Consider the following 24,838-nt stretch of genomic DNA (forward strand, 5'->3'; position numbering starts at 1 on the left):
CCATATGAACTTTTGTCTTCTGGGAATAGTGCTCGGTCCATTCTTACCTCTCAAAGTCCGTCAAGAGTGCGTGTGATTGTACTCGGCACTTGTGATCTGGGCTGGATGTGAACCCCTGGGGAAAGGAATTGTGTGAATTATTTAATCTCTTGGGTGTTCTAAGTCCCTTGTCTAAAAAGCATTATGCAACATGGGGCATTTTGCCTCATTTGATGGAGGGTCTGTGTCAGCCTCACTTGAACTTCAGAAAGCTAGGTACTTTGAGCACTAAAAGTTTATGCCTTTGTTCTGAATTCCTTGGACTGCAGTATGGGAGACTTACACTAATGTAAGCAGCCTCTGCTTTTAGGTGGGTCAGAAATATTTCCAATAAATGTTCTGGTTTCTTCCCTCCACCGCTAATTTGATATATCTGGATTCAGACAGGTTGAGGCAATGGAAGTAGGATAATTTTGTGGTTAAGGCGTTTGGCTTTGGATCTGGGGATGAGTGTTAGTTCCTGCTTGCATCACAGGCCTCATGTAGCTGTGGGGAGATTGCTTACACCCCTGTGCCTCTGTCTGCATCAGAAAAATAATGAACAGAAAGTAAGTTTTGGGGTCGGTTTTTATTTATTTATTTTCCAGCACTACTGGCCTACAAGACTGTTATGAGGGCAGGGAGAGAGGGTCTGATCTCTTCTCTGGGTTATTTGGGCTTGCATGTCTGTCCTGTCTTAGCCAGGGTATGCACCTCTACTCTCTGAATAAAGCCAGTGGGAACTCTTTAGGCCAATCTTTTCTTCTTTTTTCTTTTTCATAGCTACTTTTTTTTTGTCATGTCCTTTGCTTTCATCTCGCATCAAAATTAAATAGAGTTAAATAGTGTAGCTCTTAATAATGTTTTGAAAATGAGCTGAGCTGTACGCATAGACAGTGCCTGCAGGAAGCTTTGAATTATACTGTAATATTTTTAATGTGCAATCCTACAGCACTCTAAGCTGTTGGCTCAGTGAATCTGTCTTAGATGAGCCACAGATGAGACTCCTAGTACTGTAAATATCTGTACCATTTAGTTTTGAGTACCAGAACATGAAACAGCATATGAAGAAATAATAAAAAGGAAATCAGTAAAACAGTTCTTTCTTCAGGCTGATTTGGAAATGAACCTAAGAAGAACTAAGTGGAGAATAAATGTGGTGTTTAGGGGCTGGAAATGTTAACAAGCAATACAAGCTGCCTGTTGAGGCTGCCCTTTTGCTTGCTTTCAGTGGAGTGAGGTACAGCACTCCGACAGCCTGGAGAAAGACTCTGCAGCACTTGGTGTGGTGATCTTGTAAAGGGCTTATCTGGTGAGTAAGTGGGCTCAGGTAGGAAGGCTGGAGTTTGCTTTTTGGATAATTCAGTTTTTCTTTCCATCCTAGTTGTCAGATCCAGAAGTATCAGTCCTACCAATCTCACTTGTCTTTGCATCTGCAAGCCACAGTATTTTAGACTGAGACTCTTACCTTGGGTAAATTCTGGTTGAATTATAGCATGTATCTTAGGCATGTAGTACGCTTCCATTTTTGTTGGTGATTCTGTTATGCTCTTCAGCAATGTGTGCAAAGGGTAATTACCTTTACAGTAAAAGATGTGTACTTTCTAATCTGGCTTTCTTCTAGCTTCATTTTTTTCCAGCTTTCTGATATCTTTTCCTTCTGAATAATTGCAGTCTCTAATCAGGTGATGCTTTAAGTGTCTTTGATAAGTAAGTTGAACACCTTAAATCTCTCCTTACAGTTGATTTAAGACTCGGAGATGCCTTGTGGTTTTTGGTGTTTTTTTTTTTCTGTTTTGTTTTGTTTTCTTTTTTTCCCCTGGGTCCTTTCCAAATTTTCATGGTTCTGTATCTCAGGTAAAGATTTTGTGTGTGATGCCAGCAGTGATCTTGCAGCTACCACATAGAGAAGTAAGGTTGCATTCTGACTCTTACTTTTTTTTTTGTTCCTTCCCTTACTTGTTTATGCTTCCAGGAATTGAGCAAGCCCTGTTCACCTGCGGTATTACACTTGGCATTCAGGCTGTTGACTATCTGTAATTCTTTATAAATCAGAACTGTTTTGGAAAACTAGGTACGTGGAAAAAGAGAAGGGGGTATTTGGTCTGGTATGTGACAACACAAGGTTGTTTATCATAGTTGATAACACTGAACTTTTTTTCTGAACTTTTATAATCTGCTGATATTTTGCCAGTAATAAAAAGGTCAAGGAAAAAAGTTAATTCCTACAAATCATGGCATTTCATTATTATTAAACAGAACATGGTTTCCTTGCAATGAAATTTCAGCCACCCACAGATTTGTAAAAGATGAATTACCAGCTGGTACAAATGCATAAAAATGTATAAAACCCCCAGGTTTCCCTAGCATTCTTTATGCTACTGGCCCCTCTTGCAGTGATTTGTCCTTTCCTTAAGCAGGGTATAGGGATGATGCAATAAAAGTGTGCCTTGAATACTGAAGACAGTAATGAAAAGAAAATTATCAGAAGTTGGTACTTGGAAAATGAGACATTAAGTTGATTTAAAAGGCTGCTAGAATCATCTCTCTGGCCTCAGGTTCACAACAGGTTGTATGTTCCCATTTTTTAGCAAGGGTTTTCTATGTTAACGATTCTCTATTATTTCTAAAGTACAGTAATTCAGTGAAATACAACATTGTGTCCTGTTCTTTCATTGTTTCCAAACTTCCCTAATAATTGTTGTCTCTGCAATGCCTCGGTTTGAAACTGCAGTGCTGTTCTTGTAACCCCAAGGGGCTGTTACTGATACAGATTCCTACTGTTGGAGGCAAGACACTCTCTTATATGTAACAGTAGTGCTTGGGCAATGGATGGGTGTCAGCTGTGAAGTTGGAGATGCTAGGTCACTGGCCACAATAAGGAGCTTGGGTGGGTGCATGGGAGTTCAAAGGGAAAGGTGCTGGCTCCTGACAGGGTTACTGTTTGTGATGGCAGCAGGCACTGCTGCAGGTTGGCAGGTTGATGAGCGCTAGTGCTGTGCATTAGGATAGCTTATATTTTGCACAGAGGCAGCTCAGCTGCTGTACTTTTTTAAAGGAAAAGTGGTTTGCAGGGGAGTGTTGGCTTGTTTCCCTTGTAATGGAGCATTTGCTGCTGCCTCTCCTTAAAGCATCTCTGCAGATATCTATGAATGCATGCCTAGAAAGCTCGATTATAACAATTATATGGCTACAGTGGGCAGAGGAACGGTGTGCTGCAGTTCTTGCTGCCAGACCACTCTCAAAACTAATCTTACTGTAAATACTTTCAAAAAAGGGAGTGTTGAAAGGTCTGTACGGGGAGAAACAGCATGTGTAGTTTTTGGCTGAGTCAGGTTTTACAGTGTCATTACATGAAGGTCCAGTGTGCAGAAGCTGCATATTTAGCTACCCAGGAATTCAGTATAACAGTAATTGGTGTTGGGAACAGGCCAGATCCATGACATGGATTTATTTCAGAAAGTCCTGTTTTACCATTTGAATTACTTCAGCTGAAGCACTCTTGGGCACCCCAGTGGGTTTTACTTCTTTACAGAGCATTGTATGTGTTGGGACTCTCTGTGTTGGTCCTGGCAATGGTGGCTGCATTATAAAATGCTGAAATGAGCTGGAGCAAGCTGCTGTCTGTGTGAGATCTGAAGGAACATTTCCAGCTTCCTGCCATCCCAAGGGATATGAGGAGTCATATTCATCCCTGCTTTTCTAGTCTTTCATATTTCAGTGCTCTAAAAGCTTATTGTTCTTGTACAGAATAAGTGTGTTTCTGTATGTGCTTTTAAACAAACATGTTGCTGCTCTTCATTCAGCAAACATTTGCCAGGTACCTAACAGACTTGTTGGAAAACCCTTAAAGATTTACATTTAGCACATGGAGTACAAAAGTCTTGAGCTCTACCTTTAAGGTATCTTTTTCTTAGGATGACTTGCATATGGAGGTCATTCTTTCTTCTTTAAGATCCTTCCTACTATAAGAAAGGATACAGAAGCTTTTCCTTATGAAAGCAACTGGTGTTGCTCTGTTTGGGTTTGTTGCTGGTCCTCCTGCAGAGTATGTCTCTCAAAATATGCTAATTTCCACTCCCAAATTCTTTGTTTAGCCAGCACTGTCTTTAAGCAGGCTCAGAAAGAAAGGTGGAAACTTTGAATGGAGCTGGAGAAATGGTTCTAATTTCAGTAATGTTGAAGCTGAACAGGAAGGTAGGCAGGTAGGCAGGATGCTCTGGGGCAAACACATTGTGTAATGCTTTTGCCTGTGCACACACAACAGTGGTATCTTCCTTATAAGTCTGTCTGATTGATGTGACATTTCTTGTTTATCAGATACCAGTGTTATCTCAGCCTGGGAATTTCTGTGGCTTTTCTACACCCCAGCTTAAAATTGAACTTAATGAGCAGCTTCTGAAAAGTCAAGGGAAAGTATGTCATGGCCTGCCACTGTTTTCATTCACAGCTGAAGTAAAATTTACTGGGCTTTTTCTTGATATTTTCACTAGTTCTTTGTAGGCTTTGGATGGATTGTTAACACACACACACAGACCCACCCCCCCACACCCCTCCCAGTTATCAGGTTGCTTTTCTTTTTTTTTTCCTCATAAATGTAATTCAAGGAAATGCCTCCCACTTTTATTTAAAAACTAATAAATCAGGCAGTCCTGCAAATATCAGATACTATCTCAATGTCACAGAAAAGTGAAGGAAAGAAGGCAGGGTAATACCATTTGAACCACTTTTTTATTTTCATTCAGATATTTTTAGCTAATGGTGATTTTTCCTTTGTGTGAGTTGGTGTGTTGTGTCAGTGCTAGAGGCTGCCAATGTAAATGGCTGTCCTGGGGAAAAGATGCCAATTGACACTGAATCTGTTCCAGTGACTGCTGGATAAAAAGATATTAAGGAAACATAAGGAATGCTTCAGCAGCTCTCCTTATTACTAGTAATAAAATCCAGATCAAAAATTGAAGCCCCAGTTAAATCACGGTCTAATTAGACTTTAAGTAGTCCAGAGCTTTATTTCCACAGTTCTCTTCCTGCTGTTTTAGACACCCCACTCAGGTAGGTACATGTGTTACTTCCTTCCTTTGGTGCAGTCCTTCCAAGGCAAAGTGGCTTAAGTACTTTCAATGAAAGCAATAAATTGTTTCCAACCTCTCCTTAGTTTGAAATGGACTTTTTTTTTTTTTTGATTCTATATATCCATTTAGGACCTGATCTAAATCCTACTGAAACAATTGGGTGGGTGGAAGCACAAAGCAAATGATGGGAACAGTAAATTAAGCCCATGGTTGAATATGTAAAGGAATTATCTTTGTACACATTTGGGCTTATATTGTGGTCTTGTTTTCTCTGAGCTCTGCATGTTTCATGGACTGAATGTGACCTGTAGAATGTCAGGGGCCTGCCATGTTCATAGGAGCAAGCAGGATATGCCCTTTACTAGGTGTTTGATTCTTTCCAGTATGCAAGACAGCAGCTGCTCTACAAGTGTAAAATGTGTGTAAAATCAAGGCCCAGAACCTTCCCCTGTTTCCCCCAGAGCATGCAGAACTTGAGTACCTTGTCCTGAAAAGGTTTCCCTCCATGAAATTCTACTTTCACACAGGGAGCTCACTGGGGTATGTATTTACCACTCCCCCTTCTTGGGGCAAGGAAAGCTGGGAGCAGTGATACAATGTCTTTGTTCAAAAGGAAATAGCACTAGAAACACACACACACACACACAAAAATCCTGTTCCTTGCAGGATAAATGAAGGCAGCCTTAGGTTTGCTGTAATTCATATGCTTTCCTTTCTTGGTACTGTTGCTGAGAAAGATAACAACGTGCCTGCTAACTGTCCAGAGATCTGCTGTCCCAAACCAAATAATTGCAGCATATGGCAAGCAGAGAAAGCACGAAGGTGTTTGATGGGTAAGCATTTCTCCCCAAGCAGAGGGGAATATTTGTGAGAGGCTAGTAACGTATTGTAGTTGAAATGGCCCAATCACTGGATCAGATTCCTAATCAAGTTGCCCAGGAGAGACTTGAACATCTGGTGTAGGAACAGAAATCACTACCAGTACATTATTGGGCACCTAAATGAGTGTGGGCCCTGATCAGGCCCACAAAATGTTACCATTTTGTATTTCGTGAACAAAGTCAGGGAAGATTTCATTGTGTGGTTACTAGCATTTACCCCAGCTTCTTCTCTTCCTCTTACAGCTGCCTCGGTTCATCTGAAACAAGATGCTTGGCATGTTTTGCTATTGTTGAGATTTGATATTGAAGTAGTATCCTGAAATTCTTATCCTTGATCACAGCAAGATGCTGCTCAAGCAGTTGTCAGAGAGCTGATGGTGGAGGACAGTAATAAGGTGGATGGAGAGAACTGAAACATTGATGTGGATGAGTGTGGCTGCTGAAGAGCTCTCCAGAAGTGAGAGAAGTTAAAGCTAGCTGTGAGGGTGGAGACAGGCTCCTGTACTGTAATTATGAAGGGTGGTGTTAGAATTGCTGCTGCTTGCTTCAGAGGTGTGCTTGAAATTAAGGTGCTTTACAGTGGCAGCATTTAACTTATTTCTGTCATCTGCTTTCCTTTTAATTGATCTGCACAGGGGTTTACCAGGGGAGGCTTCCCGAGCTGTGTAAATCCCTTGAAAAGATGTGGGCACTGATTTCTGATCTCTCCTGGATGTGACTTGATGTTTCCTGCTAAGCCAGGGTAGTTGGGCTCTTCTGCACACCTGGTTGTGCAAGTCGGCTGTATCCCATGTATAAAATCCAATGACTGGTTGAGCTGACCAAGGAAAAGCTGGTCCACCTCCTTTCTGCCATGTAAACCAAGGAACATCCCTGGAGGCCCTACGTTTGCTAGATTTAAGGTAGGAGGAGGGGAAGCCTGTGTTTGTGCAGTTTAGGTGGGGCATTGAACTGCAGCCCTTTGAAAATGCTGGTAGGAAAGTAAGCAGAACTGCCCAATTTCAGAGCTTGTTGACATTGTTCTAGCACTTTTCCAAATGCAGAGACGGAGTCAAGGCTGGAGAGGCAGATGACGTATGATTAGATGTTCAAAGTTAAAGTTCTGATATGCAGGTATAGTCAGAATAGCTGGGACTGTGTTTCTCAAAGTACTTTGCTCACATTTCTTTTAGGGATAATATTAAATATCCAGGAACATATTGTTAGTCTCAGAAAACCCAACATTGTTAGAAATGGTGAAGATCAGTTTAAAATTACAAACATGAAGGAAGGAGAAAGAGGGGAGGTTAAGGAGCCACCTTTACAGTTAAATTCAAAAACGTCTAGCTTATGCTCCACCACACACTTCCAGCCTTTTCTCTCCAGCCAGGAAAGGTGTGGGACTGAGGCTGGGGTGGGGTTGGGTTGGTTGGTTGGGGTTTGGGGATTTTGTCAGGTTTTACTAAAAAGCAATTTTTATTTTTTTTTTTCCCTGAAGCAGTCCCCTGAGGCTTAAAAGGAAAACAAAAAAAAAATGTGTGAAATTGATTACAAAACACAAAATCATAGCAGCCCTGGTTAAAACACAAAATAGGGTCAACATCTCTTTAGTATCCTCTTTTACACCCCCAAAACTGTTCAATTCATGAATAGTAGCTATAGTGCTAGAGGAATCCATTTGCTCAATAGGCGAACAAAATACGTTTGACTTAACTTTGAAATAATACTGTGGATGGGTCATAGGCCTCCATTGGCATGTAAACTGTGTGGATACATGCGGATGAGAGCATGGATCTAGGTTTGTTGATAGGAAGTGGTCAGTGCAGGTACATGCGCTTGTAGTCTGGAAGCGAGGTAGTGGTGGTCCTCTTGGACTGCTGCATCTCTGTCCTCAGGAGGCAGACTGTGTATGTAGCAGTGTGCATGTCTGTCTGGTGCTTGCAGCAGAGTGCTTGCAGGTGTCTTATACAGCACTGTGCAGTGCTTTCCTTCACTTAATATAATTGCAGACTTTATTCAGGATAACATTCTTGCCAATTGATGTGGTGGTGATAATTATAGTCACTGTTACACATTACGTACTCACTATTGTACATTATGTACTCATTGCAGGAAGAAGGGAAAATAGGTGAGGAAATGCTGGCTTTGAAGAAAAGGGGTGGTTGTGCCAATTATCTTGGGTGTGTTGTTCAGTGATCGTTAACCCATGTGAGTGAAAGCAAGTCTTCTGTGATGCTGTGCCAAGGTCAGGAATTTGAGCTGTACTTGGAGAGTGAAAGTTACAGTCTTGCAGGTTAAAGCTTCTTAGAAGAAAAAAATCTTTATTACATAAATTGAAGCAGAGCTTTTTGAACTCTGCCATCCGTACAATCTCCCTTTTACACCCAGAAAAGTGCTATGGCAGAGTAGAGCTAAGACCACCTCATATGAAGCATTCAGCAATGCAGGGGTGTAGCACAGTGGGTTTGTGAAACTTGTCTTAATGTGGGAATGCCCACGTGCGTGCCTACACACACAAGCTGCCAGAGGAGATCAAGCAGTGTGTGTACTTGATTTTGTGGGAGAGCAACTACTGCAAAAATACATTATCCTTTTCCATATGTGGTGAAACAATGCTGTACTGATTTGTACCACCTGCAGCTCCTACTCATTTACCTGGTGAAAAATAGTCAAGTTCAGAAAGGTGACTGACATTATTTTGTCCATGTTTCCTCATATTGTAAACAGGATTGATAGCGCTTGATATGCTGTAGGTTGAGCTACATTTGCAGTACAGCTCTCCTAGTAGCTGGTAATTTGGGGTATCTGATTCATCCATGTGAGTTGCTGTATTGTGCACAACAAGGTCATTTTCCTCTCTGTCTCTGCCTTCTGTCTAACCAGACACCATCTTGTATACATTTCGTTCAATATCTGTGAAGTCCTTTTCAGTTCACTTCATATTTGGATTATATGTGGCTCCCCATGTCCCTGCCCTGTTACTGGCAGATACATTATCATAGAATCATAGAATGGTTTGTGTTGGAAGATACCTTAAAAAATCATCTGGTTCCAACAGATGTACGTAGCTTTTTTTCTTTATTCTATTTTCATGCAGAGATTGGAATGTGTTCACTTGCCTGTACAGGTCCTGTATGTAAGGTCCTGGATATGACTTCATTAAGCACTTGCACTGGTGTGCTTGAATGAATGAGATCTCAGTCTTTAAAATGCTGTCATATAGTTTACACTTGCCAGTCATGGAGAGTGTGCATATAGAAAGGAATTGATGGCCTTTAAAGCTACCCCCGAGCATTAAGGGCTTGTTCATTGCAAGAACAACCTGGATACTTTGGTCATTCAAATACGAAGTGTTGCTGGCCCTCTGCATCATCTTCTAGTACTTCTACTGCAGTGTGAAAGCAGACACTGAGGCCCTGAATTCCTTTGCAGGACAGGATTGTTGTGTTCCAGGCAGCGCTGCTGACAGGTGTCTCCCCCAGCCCCAGGGTCACCCACCCTTCACAGTGTGGGTGCTCTGGCTGCCAGACTCTCCTCTGCTCTTTCCTGCATGCCGCACTGCAACCTGATAGATTATTCCATCCAAGTTAATTTGCTGTGGGAAATGGCCCCCAGCAGCTTCTTTCCTTACGGCTGATCCATCCAGGGGAAGTCACAACCACTTGGCAGCTTTCTAATCTACATGTAAGTAATGTTTGTCTTTCAGTCTTAGGCTTTTTTTTTTTTTTTGTCGTTGTTGTTACGGCATGTTCAGGATGATACCCCCTTCTGTCACTGAGGTGCTGTAAGCTTAATATGTACCAAATGCAGTGGGAAACCTGAAGGGCTGTATTTGGTCAGGGGTAAAATGCTGTTGTTTAACAGTAGGCTTTTTGAACTGGAAATACCCCAGTGCTCATACTTAATTGAAACCAGGTTTTTCCAGAGTTTCTCACTTGCACAAGGATCTGCTAGTGCTGGAGAGCTGCAAGTACAGACACACCCTGTAACTGCATAAATGTAGAATGAATCTAAGGGGGGCAAAGTCAGTACAAAACTTTTGGAAGGTGGGGTTGTTGTTAAGGTTTTGAGGCTTAGGGCTTTTTTTAACTTCTTGTGAACAGAGAAGCTCCCACTGCTCTGAGAAATCTGTGTGAGTATCCTGAGAGGGGGTGAGCCTGGGTGCTTCTGAGGATGAGGCTTGGGGCTCCTTGTGCTGCTACTGAACACTCTCACCATGATAAGCACCAGTGCCGGGTGGCATGCGCCAAAACCAGCTGGGCAGAAAGGGCAACATAAATCAGATAACGCAGGTTCTTGAACAGATTGTGCTCTATGCTAAATCAGAACATAAATGTCAAATTCCTTTTAAATACCAGGCAGTGCACAGTGCATTGAGCTAGCATAGCTGCTGTGGTCTGCTGGGTGGGAGAGTGGAGTCAAGCTGTTCCCCCACAAGCTAGAACTATGGTGGTTGTACTTCTCAAAAGCATTTTGTCCTGGCCTGAGGCAGTGGGTTACTCCTTTCTTAGCATGATGAAGAATGCATCTGGTCAGCACGGGGGGGAAATCCTGGAATGGTCCAGAAGTGCCAAGCATGCTAACACAATACCAGCATTGGAAAATCAATGAGAATAGCTTTGGAGCACTGTAATGTGGGCTGCAAATTGCAAGGCTGACTCCTTAGAGAGACCACAGATCCATCACTTTGAAATATCAGGCCTTTGTCGCCCAAAACAGGCTTTTGTCTTTTCTTTTTTTTTTTTTTTTCCCCATGTGTAATACATGGAATATTTTTCTTTTTTTTTTTTTTTTTTCTTTGTGTCATGCAGTGTAACTGGAAGAGTCTGGGCAGTTCACAGAGAAGCTCAGCCAGGAGGAAAGGCTCCTTCCTAGCTGCTTGCTGACCGAAGACACACATGCACAGTTGCACTGTGCTTGAGTCAGGCAACTGAGAGGCAGCTCTTGGGACTTCTGGTAGAGTGTTACGATGCTCTCCCCTCTCTGCCCACTGCAATGCTGTGTTTGTAGGGTCTAGGAGGGCTACTACTGAGCAGTTACCTCTGAAGCCAAGAGCCTAAATTTTCCTTTTTAGTGGCTTTAGTCACGGCCCAGGCTTTCGCAATTGTATTTTCAGTGGCTGGCTTGTGAGAGTGAGCTCTTTCCCTCCAGTTTACATGCACGAATCAGGCATGTACAGATACAGTGTGGAAAATATGGTATGCAGTGTTAGCAAGCAGAAGCTGTGATCTCCCTTGACCTCAGCTGGGGTGATTTTTCTGAGTCTTAATTAGATGAGGTACTGTCCATGTGTGAGTTACACATGAAAAGAAAGGAAAGAAAAACAAAGTCTGTTTTTACACACACGCTTGTACCACCAGAATTATAGTATGTGCCAATGTGTAGTACATACTTAAGGTCTCATCTGGTTTCAAGGTTGAGGGCTGAGCTATGGGTGGTGCAGTGGGAAGGGATTTAGGGTGTTTCTCATAGCCTTTCTATTCAGACAAGGATTGTGTTTAGCAGATACAGTCTCCACTTGTGGAGTAATCTCCACTTCCTGTGCTCTCCTCCATGTTGTGGAGCAGTCCTGCAGTATGCAAACTGGGTTACCTTCAAATGAAACTAAGTTGTGCTTATGACAACTAGAGGAGATATTACAGAGAAGAACCTGTCCTGTAACTTGATTCCTTAATCTGGGTTCATCTTCAATCTTGGTAATTACAGTTCATGAGTTTGGATCTTCATGTTTGCAAAAGACATCAGCGCATCATCAATCTTTGAGAAATGTTGAAGTCACTGGCTCATGTGCTGTGTGGGAGCCTGGAGGAGACAGCTTATCTGACGGCCTTTCACAAGAGTGTTGGCAGATTAATAGGCTTGAAGTATTGTGGGTTATCACATTGCTCCCAAGTTTGGCTCCAGCAGAGTGGGATATATTTTTATTGTGGTCATTGATGTTGTTGAGTTCTGACCAACAAATGTCAGAGCTCCGTTTTGTTCTCATAATTCTGCTATGCTCCAGGGTGAACTGCCAGGCTTTTAACCTTCTCAAAACTGGAATTCAGTATTTGTGCTTTTTCTTGTAGCAAACACCTGAACTTAGAGGAGAGAGTGCTCTTGTGCTGTTTCAGTGTATCACAAGTATCACAGAAGCAGCATAGGATACTGAAAATTACCTTGGCAGCTAAGTACCCAAAAAGCAGACTCTCATTTGTAAATTAAATTAGGTATGCTTCTTTCCTTTTAGACCTGGAATCTTTCCTATATCAATTAATTTCAGGTAAGAAAGGGTGGGTTAATGAGGGGTTAGGTTTTTTGGGTTTGTTCTTGTCTCACCATTCTTCTACTCTCTTAGGTTAGCTTCATGTGTACCAGCTGCTTCCGTGGAAGGACGTGTACAAACCTAACCACCTACAACCTCTACTTTTTTTTTTCCCCCCCTCTTTATGAAGAGGCTGGGCACGAACACTGTGTTACCCTCTGAGTGAGTGGCAGAGCGAAGTGGATGTGCCACTGTTAATGGCAGGCTAGCCAGCACTGAGGGGCACAGAAGAATAACTTTTTCTGAGCAAGCTTGCAATGCCCTTATCAGAAATGTCATGTGAGTTCCCTTTTCCTATGAGAGCATCCCTTTTCAGTAAGTTGAAGGAGACCCAGCTGCTCTTGTTTCCAGGATAAGACGTGTGAAGGAAAGAGTGTACTTCTGGAGGATACTTATTAAATAAGCAAAAGCCCCACATGAAAGAAATAAATGCCTTAGCATTTATACCTTGTTTTCTGCTTGGCCTTGGACAGGGAATTGTTTGCCACGTGAACCATTTGATCATACCTTTCTAAAACTTGGAAGTTTTAAAGATATAACCATGTCATTGAGTCAGCTCTGGAGATTACTCCTAAAACCTTTAGTGAACTCTGAAGGAGAGCAAGAGCTTAGTGACTCAGCATCTTATCACACCACTGTCTTTTGCACGACACCCTTTGCAAGCACTTCTGTTTATTGGTTCTTAGGCTGTTGCCATTTCTGGTTACACAGAAGCTGTGCAGTCAGACTTCCAAGACATGGGGAAAGAAGTTGATGTCCTATATCTCACAGGACCTGTGAGATAAAGTCCTTTTGTTTGCTGTGAGGTGCATAGGTGTCAATGAAACAGTTCCATCTGACCTCAATCCCAAGATTGTCTTTTTGTGCTGCAGCTTTTTGCTGTTGAAGTCCTTATTGGTGTAAAATGTCAGATGGGCCACAAGCAGCTTGCAGCTGTCATCTGAAAAGGTTATGTACCACCAGCAGCTTGAATTTCCTTATTTTTGTAATGTTGAGCGAACCTGTTCTAAATTTCACTGAGACAACTAGGAACACTGACTGATAACCTCAGAGCATCCTCTAGCTGAATCTGCATGAGCACATTTACAATTAATAAAGGGGCAAGGCTTGTCATTGAACTCCCGAGGTGTAATAATGGAGCTCCTCTTCAGCACTCTTTGTATTATGCAAACATTGCAAGTATTATGTTGCTGTGAAGAAACACTCTAATACTTTTTTCTTTAATATGTACCTTTCTGTTCTTTTAAATAGTTTAAATTTATTTTTTATTATTATTTTGGCAGTAGCAAGTAGAAAGTTGTTTCTGCTGGGCTGGAACAGGCTGGTGTAGTCTGTGTTGTTGCTTGTTGTCTTATCCTTGCACAGGTCTCAGGAAAAGGTGCTGTAGACTTTGCTCCATGTGGCTAGATGCTTCTGTCCTCCGTTTGAACTAAGAAACAAAGCTATTTTCTGCAGTCTGACTGTTGCTACTAAGTCAGGCTCTGTTAGAAACCATTTTAAACATGGATCCCAAAGCTGTTTTCATGTCAAGTACAAATAGGTGCCAGAAAATAATACCTTTGTAGCTAAAGGTTAAAAGTGGTGTTGATTTTTCCCATCCTTGGTGCTAGGTTTGGGATATGAACATGGCCTGCATTCCAGGCAGACTTGCTTGGTAATGCTTTCACATGTTACTCGAGTGCCTGAATTTGCAGCAGGATTCTTGGAGATCTTGGCTTTCTCTTCAGAATTAAAATGTAGAAAATCAGAGTCTGAATTTTGCCAGGATATCTACTTACAAACAGCTCCTGAGGTAGGTGTGGGATGGGGCTCCTTTAGCTTTGTGAATTAACCCTCCTTTGTTCTGTATCTCTGGGACTTACTGGGAAGTAAAGCTACCGTAGAAAAACCCCTTTTGGTTTTTTGATGACAGGGGATTTTAAGCCTCTTCAGGATGATACTGGTAGTGCTGAGCAGAGATATGACAAGCAGCCTCTCCTAAGCTTTAGGGATTGAAGAGCTTGGGAAACAAAGTGCTGTTTTAGCAGATGTATGAGTTTAAACAAAATAAAATGAAGCTGTCAGCCCTTTCACCAGGCACACTGGTGACTGGAGGTCAGTATTGGGTCTGGACACTACCTCTAGAAGCCTGGGAATCCAGAGGTATGTCCTTCAGGTGACCCAGTCAGTTTCTGCTATGGTGGTAGGAGTTTATCAGTTAAGTACCAAGATGTATGCTGTGTGTCAACAGGAAACGGTCCCACATAAAGATGCATCATAAAAGTAGAATTTCCTCTCCCCTAAGGTCACAAAATATAAAGCTGACCTCCATGGAGCTCTGAGGGAAATAATTAATGGGGACCTTGGAAATATGAAAGCTGCACTGCTGAGCCTGCAGGCTATACGAGCTGGAAGGTCTGACATGACTACAGTTGCAAGCTATTAGAAAGCAAGAGATAGTTCTGCTGCCTTGGCATCTCCTCTGTCATCTCTTCCCTCCTTTGCAGCTCAATCTATTCTCAACATGGATCCAAAATACAGACACAAGCTGGCAAATTTTTGAGTGAACATTGTTCTTGTCTGCATCAGGTCTGTTAAATGAGATGTGCTTCAAGAAGCAGAAATGTTTAAATGCATGTAGTAGTGACTTAGCTTCTTGGTTTCTTTCCCCCCTCTGTTCTCAGAAATAGGCAGCGAGTGGTTGGATCATGGTGTTGCTATGGTGAGTCTTAAGATACACCTTTGATCATAGTTGATAGGTGCCAGCCCGCATATTAATTCCAAGCTGTCCATATAGTTCCAGACCAAAATACCTTTCTTGCTACTCTTGATTTTGCTGAACACTTAGCCTGCCAGCTCTCAGACTACTGTGCCTTTTGGTGCTGCTCTGAGAAATTGGATCGGGTTTGGTATTTCCTTATTGGAGGAGCAGCTGGTGAAATTAAAGCTGAATTTCTCTGCATTTGTAAGAGTAGTAGTCAAGTCACTGTCTTCCTTAGGAGCTGACTTTGCAGCCATTTAAGACTGGGTATAAACAGTACATTAAAGGGAGGTAGGAGCAGAAAGGCTCTGTGCAGAGAAACAAGAGGTAGCAAAAGTGTAGACTTAATGATTTATATTGCTTATACCCTTGTCTATTGATTTTTCAGTTGTCTTGTTGCACCATTCACTCATACTCAAGTGCATGTATTTGCACAATCAATTTCCCTGAAATTGGGGGCCCTCTTACGTGAACAAGTGTCTCCTGATTGTGTGTAAATTGCACAGTCAAGCCCTGGCATTTGTGTTGATTTATTCTATAGTAATGGGGAATGTGATACACTGCTCAGTATTGACTCCCCTAGCAAATTCTGCTGCAGAATTAATTGGAAGGAAAAATCCTGTTTGTTTGTTTTTTTTTTTTCCTTTGGTAGTAGCTGCAGGACAAGCCCCTGCAGTGCATGCTGATTAGTGTCACACTGTGATGTATGCTTGATGTGGAAATGTAAGGAAGAAAGTGAAGGCTTTGGGGGGGTGTGTGTGTGTGTGTGTGTGTGTGTGTTAGAATCATAGAATACCACACTGGAAGGGACCTCAAGGATCATCTGGTCCAACCTTTCTAGGCAAAGCATGACCTAAACTACATGTCCCAGCACCCTGTCCAGTCAAACCTTAAAAGTATCCAATGTTGGGGGATCCACCACCCCCCTGAGGAGATTATTCCAATGGCTGATTGTTCTCATTGTGAAAAATTTTCCTCCTGTGTCCAGTCAGAATCCCCCCAGGAGTAACTTGTGCCCATCACCCCTCATCTTTTAACTTGTGCCCATCACCCCTCATCTTTTCTATGTGATCCTTTGTAAAAAGTGAGTCTGTCTTTTCTGTAGCCACTACTGGATGATGATGATAAGATTTCCCTTGAGCCTTCTTTCTCCAAGCTGAATAAACCCAGCTTTCCCAACTGGTCCTCATGTGGCAGGCTTCCCAGTCCTTGGATCATTTTTGTGGCCCTTCTCTGGACCCTTTCCAGCCTGCACACATCCCCTTTTTTTTTTTTTTTTTAATAGCAGGAACTAAAATGGAACACAGCATTCCAGGCATAGTTTGGCAAGCACTGGGTAGAGTAAGACAATTACTTCACCTCTGCAGGTGATACCCTTGTTGATGTAACCCAGCATCCTGTTGGATGCTCCCCAGCCAAGTAGATCCTGGCCTGTGCTGCATTATTGGACTGTGCTTACCTGGGTGGAAGTCCTTACACTCGTCCTTGTGGAACTTGGTAAGATTCTTGCTAGTCCATTCCTCCAGCCTATCCAGGTCATCCTGCAGGGTGGGTCCCCCTTCCAAAGCATCCACTTCACCACTCAGGTTGGTATCATTGGCAACCTTCATCATGATACATCTGATATTATCATCCAGACCACTTATGAAGACATTGAACAGCGTCAGGCCCAATATTGATCCCTTGGTGACTTTACTACTTGCAGGTCACCAGGTGGAGAAGGAGCTATTCACTACCGCCTTCTGGGTGCAGCCTGTGAGCCTGTTCCCTACCCACAGCACTGACTGCTCACCAAGACCATGTGTCAGTTCCTGTAGGTGGCTGTAGGAAACAGTATCAAAAGCCTTGGAGAAATCCACATAGGTAATAGCAGGAATTTAAAAGTGTTCCTCATTAGGCTGTAGGAATATGTCTTTTTGTACCCTGAGAGCCTGAGACCACAGCGGGACTGGTTTCCAAGAAACCATGTTTCCAGATAAACAAGCACTTCCTTGTAAGGTACTTAGAAAAAGCATTTGTTAACTTCTCTGCAGAAGCGAAGTGGTGAGGTTGCCTGGCTTAAGATCACCCTGTTCATGGATGAAGCATCTTAGTAAAGAGAGTCGCTTGAGTAGCTTTAGTTTGGTACTTTGAGTTCTGTCCTTAATGAACATTGAAAGGGCTCTTTCTGCTCATGGACTATCAGGATTGTTACCAGAGGGTTTTGCTGAGATAGCTGGCTCCAGGTAGCCTCCTGTAGAGTTGGCTATTTAATGTGAACTTCTGGGTATGTGAAATGAGACAATGAGATTCCTTCCCTGAAAATCAGAAATTCAGAACTCCTACTACAGATGGAGACAAGGTCAGATGGTTTTGTTTCAACAAGCACAACAAAGTTTATAAAATTATTAAGCTAGAAATGTGTCTGGAGTGGCAACTTGTCCTGTCTGCCTTGTTTATGTTCACCAAAGAGGAGTCCATAGCTCTAAAGGCCTGCTAAGCCACTCATGTCTTACTGAATTGAAAGTAAAAGGCCAGCAGAAGTCAAGGGGGCTTGGCTACCACCCAGTTCTAGGCAAATATGTGAAAGTTACTAATGCACTTTATAACTTGCCTGTATTACTTGAAAATGCTGCAGGAATGACTAGGTTCAGAAGTAAATATGGGAGCAAGTGCTGTAATTCAGAAACACTGTGAAAAATCGGCATTTTTCTTATTGCTGTTTGAGGGAAGTGTGGCCTGCTGATTTAGTGATGCTGCTCTGCAGCAAGGCTGGCTGGGTGGTGGTTTTCTGGCCTTCAGCTTCACTTATTCTGCTATGGTTAAATGCCTCCTACCTATGAAAATATTTTGCTGTCCTGTGTGATTTTTATACAGTAAACTGAAGAGCCAAGTGACAAGGAATGTGGTGCTTGGGGATTTTTTTCTGTGATTTATGCTCTGGTTTATCTCGGAGGCAGCCACGAACCCGAGAGAACAGTCTGAATATCTGTGTGAGCAGCATTCAGATACCTGTCTACCATGGCTTGCTGGGCTGGAGGGTTTAATCAGCTATTAGAAGATGATACTGAGAAATACGATTTACAGAAAGACTCTGTTCAGAGAGTTTTGAGTCTTTTGTCAGTTCTAATGGAATATTCGAGAGGAAGCTTGTAATTTCAGTCTAATCATTTTGGTTTTATTTTTCATTTTTGTGTGTTTGTTTTTCTGCCAAGCAATTGCCTGCTGCAACCTTTTGCTAAGATTTCTTTATCTAGACTTCATAGAATCATAGAATAGAATAGTTAGGGTTGGAAAGGACTTTAAGATCATGTAGTTCCTGTTTGAATATTGCTATTTACTTGTATGGTAATACCTAGAGCTTCTGATCTGGGATCAAAGTTCCATTGTGCTAAATATTGCACAGACCTGTTTTATTAAAGACCTAGTATTCACTCTTCTAGGAATGTATGGGCTTACCTTATGATACCAAGAAGGGACAGAACAAGGTAACAGGAAACAATCACATGTGATACGATAAGCAACAGTCAATACATACCACGTCTTGTTCTGAAATGTCAAAGGCTTGTGTTTCCAAAACCCAATAAATATAATGGCTAGAAAGCTTTGTTTTCCCCAGCCAAACAGCAGTTGTCAAAGTGTTTCCATTTTTGTTGTCTCTAAAATATTTGCAGTGTCTTTTTTTCAGTACAGAATGGTTTCTGCTACTGTTTGTAGGACTACAGCCGAATTCAGCAATCAGTGGGCACTAAAAGATTTCTTTAATCAGAAATTAGGAAATCTTGGGTAAGAAGTTTGTGTGACAAACTTCAGTCAAGTGTATTCTCTTTTGAATTAAAACCTGGCCTGAGCTTCTGGTAAGTCTGCCTTGGTCTATATCCTGCAAGCTTCCACATCTTCTGACCACTTGTGCAAGCAGTTGGCATAGCTCATGTTACTTCTGCTTGGCATAAGTCTGCTACAGTGGTATTACAAGAGGCAGCATCACCTAAAGGTGATTAAAAATCCCTAAAGGGATTAAATGGCTGTAGTTCTTGGATAAATCTGAGTGTTTGTCATATGCTGAAAGGGACAGTAGCGTTAGCTGGGATGAAAACTGGATGCTCAGTGTGCAGCCCTAAAAAGAAAGACTGCAGAGTCACTGCAAACACAATGTTAAAGATGATCTGACATTGTGAACAAGGCAAACTACATGCTGGGCTGCACTAAGAGGATCATTGCCAGCAGACTGAAGGAGATTAATATTTTCTTCTACCCTTTGATGCCCTCCCACTTCAGGGGGGTTGTGGAGAAGCTGAGGCGCCCAAACCTGCTGTCCACACTCTGTGTGTGAGGAAAACAGCAGCAGTGATTTTTGAGACACTTTCAGAGTACCACAAAGTGAAAGCTGAATATGTCCCAGCAAGCTCAAATTCTGGCAATTTCCCCTCCTGTGGGAATGGAGGCTTTAAATGTTATCTTCCTCATCTTGAATGCCTTCTCAGCAAGCCTGACTGTACCAGTGAGATTTGTCCACCAAAGACTTGTGATGTCCTTGGAAAATGTCAGCTTTTGCATAATCCACTTCAATAGGAGTGTGCTCAAAACTTGTGGGGTCAAGTTTGGTTTGGTTTTTGGCTTTTTTGGGGGGTGGGTTTTTTTTTGTTTGTTTGTTTGTGTTTTGGTTTTTTTTCTTCTTTTTGGAACATTAGTATTTCGCCTGCCAGCAAGGAGGCAAACATCTTTTCTACCTTGGAACTGTGCAGCCTGCACTTCTGTTTTTCTGCTGGCTCCCACATTTGGCTTTCTGTTGCTGGTGAGCTTAATTTCAGAGATGTGCCAGGTTTAGCAAACAGATAGACATTTAGGTCTTTGCGCCTTTAAACAGAACAGAAGGTCTACAGAAGACATTTTTTAGGGTAGTTATTCAAAGTAGCTAATAATAAGAGGTTTACCAGCTGCACATGAGACTGCACGACATCCCTAGACCCAGTTGTGCTGTGCGCTTGGCTTTCCTTCTCTTATGCTTTCATTACTTTCTATGGTGCTGGCCCCAGGTGACAGTGGTCCCAGGGAAAAGTTGGGAGCAGAAGCCTCCAGCCAGGCTTGATCTGGGACTAGACTTAATTTTACTTCTCAAGGCTGTGGGTCACTTCATCCCATCTGGGCATGTTTTGTTGCTTAACTTATGTTCTGGTCTTCTGATGTGTCTCCTCTGTTCTTCATATTCCTAGGGAAACGCTGGTTTGGTTTTATTCCAGCCTGGCAATGAAAGATGCTTCCTAAACAGTAGGTGGCATAAAAGGATGGAGCACAGATAATTTCCCTAATGCAAACTGCATTACTGTATACCTTTGTAAGGACTGTAGCCAGGAGGGCAATATTACATAGCTTTTAGACTGCTTTCAGTTGCAGAATGATTGATAGTAGGAGCTGGGGCATTTTAAGAATTGGGGATCTACTTCTGGCTTGTTTGGATAGAGTTCAGAAGCAAGAAGGAAGGGACTGAAAATTAACATGTTGGTGTGAAGTTTAATATGGCATCTAACTGCAAGGCAAAGGTGATCTTGGGTGTTGATTATTTAATTTTAAAATTGGCTGGCAGTTAGTTACTTATTACTTGAAGTCCTTTATGGCTTCAGATTTAAAATCTAAACTCTAAGGGAATCCACAGCTCTCCACAGCTGACTAGAAATACATTTTAAAAGGTAGTTTGCAAGCTTGCAGTTATGTTCTGTGGTAATACAGCAATGGTAAATGTATAACTCCAGGAGTCTACTTGGAGGTGTGTCTGGTTACTGCACTTCTGTCATGCTAGATTTTTTTTTTTTAAGTAGCTAATATTTGAGTAAGTGAAAGCTGAGCAAAGGTATTGCATCATCATTGGTTGGTTTATTTAATAATCAAGCCTCCTTTACTTGAATGAAGGGACTTGAACCTGACAGCCTGCAGGGTTGTGTAAGGGCTGTGCCAGGTGAGTAGTGCCCTGTGCCGCAGCTGCCAACTGCATGCTGCACACACCTTCCTCCTTCCAAATTACTTCTCCTGCTCTGGAAATGCCTACATTTGAACCTGGTCCAGATCTTGTGACAGTCCTTTATATGGCTTCTTGAACGTACATTTTTAGCCAAAAAAAATTATGAAATAAGCTTTGAATCTTGCCTCATATACTTCAGGTCTGTAGGAGGAAGATGGGTGAATTAAACTGCTATAAAATTAAATGCTGCCATAGGAGCAAGGTAGTCATGATTTCAGGGTGCTCAAAAATGCTTAGTCAGGATTTGGGAGAATAGCCACCTGGACCATTATCTCCTATACCTTTGTTTCTTGTTTCTGTATTGTGATGTTCCTGCTTATGGCCTTAATATCAGTGAGTGGGACATGGAAAGGAGCTAAGGATGCTATTAGGACTCCTAGGTATTTCACTGCAGGGATAAATGGCAGAAATGACTCTGAATTGCCCTATATGAAGAATCTCACCCTTATGTTGATACCAGCTGCTCTGTGCTGCTTCTTCCTGTGCTGAAATGATTGCTGTTGAAGGCAAAGTTGTGAAAAGCAGCTGGAAGTGTGGCTGGTATGTCTTCACCAGCAACTGCTGTGCTTGAAGGGGGATTTGGGGTAGATCAGGTAAAGGAACAGAAGCACAGAGTCTCCTCCTAAAGTTCAGGCTCTTCAGAGACCATCTCTTCCCCCCTTCTACAGTCAAATACCTGATTTGCTGGTGTTTCTAACCTATTTATGAAATCATAGAAGAGTTAGGATTGGAAAGGACCTTAAGATCATATATTTCCAACCTGCCTGCCATGGGCAGGGACACCTCACACTAAACCATGTCACCCAAGGCTCCATCCAACCTGGACTTGAACACTGACAGGGATGGAGCATTCACAGCTTCCCTGGGCAACCCATTCCAGTGCCTCACCACCCTAACAAGAAAGAATTTCCTCCTTATATCCAATCTAAACTTCCCCTGTTTAAGTTTTAACCCGTTACCCTTGTCCTATCACTACAGTCCCTAATGAAGAGTCCCTCTCCAGCATCCTTATAGGCCCCCTTCAGATACTGGAAGGCTGCTATGAGGTCTCCACGCAGACTTCTCCAGGCTGAACAGCCCCAACTTTCTTAGCCTGTCTTCATACCGGAGGTGCTCCAGTCCCCTGATCATCCTCGTGCCCTTCTCTGGACTTGTTCCAACAGTTCCATGTCCTTTTTATGTTGAGGACACCAGGACTGCGCACAATACTCCAGGTGAGGTCTCACAAGAGCAGAGTAAAGGGGCAGGATCATCTCCTTTGACCTGCTGGTCACACTCCTTTTGATGCAGCCCAGGATACAGTTGGCTTTCTGGGCTGTGAGCGCATGCTGCTGGCCCATGTTCATTTTCTCATCGACCAACACCCCCAAGTCCTTCTCTGCAGGGCTGCTCTGAATCTCTTCTCTGCCCAACCTGTAGCTGTGCCTGGGATTGCTCCGACCCAGGTGTAGGACCTTGCACTTGGCATGGTTAAACCTCATGAGGTTGGCATCAGCCCACCTCACAAGCATGTCGAGGTCCCTCTGGATGGCATTCCTTCCCTCCAGGGTATCAACCGAACCACACAGCTTGGTGTCATCGGCAAACTTGCTGAGGGCTCACTCAATCCCACTGTCCATGTCAGTGACAGACTTTGAAAACGACCGGTCCCAACACCAATCCATGAGGGACACCACTCGTTACTGGTCTCCAGCCAGACATTGAGCCATTGACCACAACTCTTTGTGTGTGGCCAGCCAGCCAGTTCTTTATCCACTGAGTGCTCCATCCATCAAATTGATGTCGCTCCAATTTAGAGACAAGGATGTCGTATGGGACAGTGTCGAACGCTTTACACAAGTCCAGGTAGATGACATCAACTGCTCTACCCCTGTCCATCAGTTCTGTAGCCCCATCATAGGCAGCCACCAAATTGGTCAGGCAGGATTTCCCCTTAGTAAAGCCATGCTGGCTGTCACCAAACACCTTGTTGTTTTTCATGTGCCTTAGCATGCCTTCCAGGAGAACCTGCTCCAAGATTTTGCCAGGCACAGAGGTGAGACTGACTGGTCTGTAATTCCCTGGCTCATCCATTTTCCCCTTCTTGAAAATGGGGGTTATATTTCCCTTTTTCCAGTCGTCGGGAAATTCACCTGACTGCCATGATTTTTCAAATATGATGGCCAGTGGCTTAGCAACTTCATTCACCAGCTCCTTCAGGACTCACAGATGCTTTTCATCAGGTCCCATGGACCTGTGCACGTTCAGGTTTTTAAGATGGTCTCAAATCATATCCTCTCCTACAGTGTGCCCAAGGTCTTCATTCTCACAGTCCCTGCATCTGCCTTCCAAGACTTGGGTGGTGTGGTCAGAGCCTTTGCCAGTGAAGACCGAGGCAAAGAAGTCATTCAGAACCTCAGCCTTCTCCAAATCCTGTGTAGCCAGTTCTCCCGAGAGCTTCCTGAGGGGGCCTATGTTGTCCCTCATCTGTTTTTTATTTACTACGTACCTATAGAATCCCTTCCTGTTATCCTTAACATCCTTAGCCAAGTTTAATTCTAACTGGGCCTTAGCTTTCCTAATTTCCTAATTTAATTTTCCTAATTAGCTTTTCCTATTTGATAAGATGTCTGCCATTCGTTAAGCTAACAAACCAGTCCTGATTTTAATTTCTTGGGCTGGAATTTAATTTTTTACAAGGCAGCTTAATTTTGTGCATAGGAAGCTTACAGACACTTCTGTGATTGCCTTTCAGCAGGTTCAGGGGTAGTTACATTGCAATACTGTTATTACTAGCAGGGACACACTAATGCCTTCCTACTTAAACCTCTCTAGGAATCTCTTCATGGGGTGGCCTACTTCCAAGTTGCAAAGAGGAGCAAAAGCTCATTAGACAGCATAAATGGTGATAATTTCAGCAAATACTTCCTGTGTAAGGACATTGATGTTTTAAGTGTCTCAGCAAATTGGTAATAATTAGTAATTCTCTACCATTCTTCACAAAGGAACAGGTCTTTGAAAGAGGCAGTTAAGTGCACCCACCTTCTGGACTGAGCTAACAGACTTTTCCTGTTGTCCTATAAGTTAACCATTAGACTTACAGGTCATGTTTACTGAGCTTTCTTCTTCCAAACCAGCAGGGGCCTGTAATGAAGCTGGAGAAATGTGACCGGCATTTATGGCAAGTGCCTACTGCAGCTTTCAGATTACACTGGACAAAACTGTGATTTCTCTTAGTGGCAGTGGGATAAAGCAGGAGATGAGCGATAGAGCTGCAACAGCTGTAGTTCCTGTTGTGCCGTTTGATTTTACGGGGCGACTGCAGAATGAACATCAGCTGGCTCCCTAATGCAACATATGGAAAGATTTCAGCTTGGGTGTCTGCATACATCCTGACTCTATTTGTAGATGTGAGGAAGAGATCTAAATTGAAGGTAAAAATGAATGCAGTGTTTTGTAGAAGCTTCAGTGTAGGTGTCCTTTTACTTTGCTACAGGAGACATTATTACCATGGCCTATGAGTTGCAGTAGCCCCTGAACAGTTTCGCCTGCCCAGTTGCAAGATAATCAGGTTTAAAGCCCTGATTGAACAGGGAATCCCATGGAGCAGTTTTTGCATCCAGTGCTCTGTTTAACAATAAAACTCAGTTTCATGATTCAGTCTCCTCATGAGCCTGTGTTAACTTCTTGTACCTACAATGTCCTTTCACAGGGCAATCCTGCTTGTGCTTTTAGCTTCACTTAGTATACTCTAAGTCCTGCCTTGGGAAGGACAGCAAGCAATCAGTTGTTATCCATGCAGATTCCAGATGTTTTTCATGCTAATGAGTCCCAGACTCTTCATTCATTCCTGATACAGAGCAGTACCTT

General features: G+C 42.7%; 1 protein-coding gene across 6 annotated transcripts in view; it reads left to right on the plus strand.

Annotated features, from left to right (window-relative positions):
- OSBPL5 (oxysterol binding protein like 5) overlaps positions 1-24,838 on the plus strand; it is a 177,310-nt gene that overhangs the window by 45,012 nt on the left and 107,460 nt on the right. The window contains exon 1 of one of the 6 annotated variants that reach the window (XM_061463067.1): positions 18,739-18,759. The exons of the other annotated variants lie outside the window; for them this stretch is intronic. The gene's annotated coding sequence lies outside the window, so the exon portion shown is untranslated. Of the gene's footprint in view, positions 1-18,738; positions 18,760-24,838 lie in introns of those variants that run through there. 6 annotated transcript variants of the gene reach the window in all.

This window comes from Pezoporus flaviventris, unplaced genomic scaffold, assembly GCF_033815535.1.
Source record: "Pezoporus flaviventris isolate CSIRO_AGI_PZ_B2104156 unplaced genomic scaffold, CSIRO_AGI_Pfla_v1 ptg000036l, whole genome shotgun sequence".
NCBI lineage: Eukaryota > Metazoa > Chordata > Aves > Psittaciformes > Psittacidae > Pezoporus > Pezoporus flaviventris.